Consider the following 1,326-nt stretch of genomic DNA (forward strand, 5'->3'; position numbering starts at 1 on the left):
ATCAATTCATGTGAATATGACTGAAAAATTTCAGTTTTTCTGAAAATGTGGTGTCTATTTATTTGTGACCACGCTGTGTATGTACAAAAACTCGTTAAACTATTAGTTCTCACAGTTGAATCCAGAGCTTTAAGTAATTATTTCGTTTTCATCAAAGTCCACACAGACAAGTTCAATTACTTTAGAACACCCTTTGGCAAGACAAATTCTTCTTATTTGTCTCTGTTGTTCAAATATCACTGTGAAACTCACTTTAGTTATCGCTCATTATGGCTAAACGTACTATCATGCAGTCTAACTTCTCTTTCACTAACTTAATTTTTTCTAACTATTCGCGTGTATTTACCACGACAGAAAAATCTAAAACTATCTAGCCCCTAGTAGCAAAAATATTACACATAACGAGAAAAACTTCGAAGCTTCGAGTAAGATGACGTCATCAATATTACTAAAGCCTAGCACAACAATTAAACTGCATACACAATATACCACTCGTACTGAGTTATGTAATGAAACTTATCACAACTATCGCTTTTAAAATAATTAACATTAAACACTTGTTATGAAAACAAATGAATCATTAAATATTAAATCACTAAATAATAACGCTTATACTAAACAGCCTTGTATATTCAACACTTATATAAGATATATATATTGGAATAATAAGTGTTATGATATAGTATGGTTAAAGTACCTATTTGTGTTTAAAAATACAAAATTTAGCCTTAACTGAACATTGCTCTAGAAATTCACACAAGTTTTTATCGATTGTACATTTTAATTGTTGTATGTTTGTTTATTTTATTCGCAAGTTTCATCACCAGGTGGGATACAAGAACAAAAGTTTGGCTATGTACAACTGATAAAAACTTGTGTGAATTCTACAAGCATAGTTTTTTCTAATATTTAATTGCTCTAGAAAGTTTAGAAATAAGTTTTTTTAAAGGAAACAATTATTATGATGATGAATATGTGACTCATCAAATGATTCAGTAATTACAAGTTTGGGAAATCAGGAGTTTGTAAAGGCATCAAACAAAGTATGCAAGTAGTTATTGAGTTAAATAATTTTTATTAATTGAATGCATTTTGAATTGCTTAAGTTATACTACCTTTTTAGCACAAGTTCACATTAATAATGTGGCAGTCTAAATTGTTAAAAATTCTCTTATTACTTACACCTAGTGGGTTAACCCTTTACTTTACTTGGTAAAGCACTTCTTTGTGGGCAGGTGTTTCCCACTGAAAATCTGATGGGAACAAGAAAAAAACAAAACAACAACAACAACAAAAAACAAACAAGTTGGTGTCAAATATACTATT

Source organism: Limulus polyphemus, unplaced genomic scaffold (genome assembly GCF_000517525.1).
Source record: "Limulus polyphemus unplaced genomic scaffold, Limulus_polyphemus-2.1.2 Scaffold2161, whole genome shotgun sequence".
NCBI classification, from domain to species: domain Eukaryota; kingdom Metazoa; phylum Arthropoda; class Merostomata; order Xiphosura; family Limulidae; genus Limulus; species Limulus polyphemus.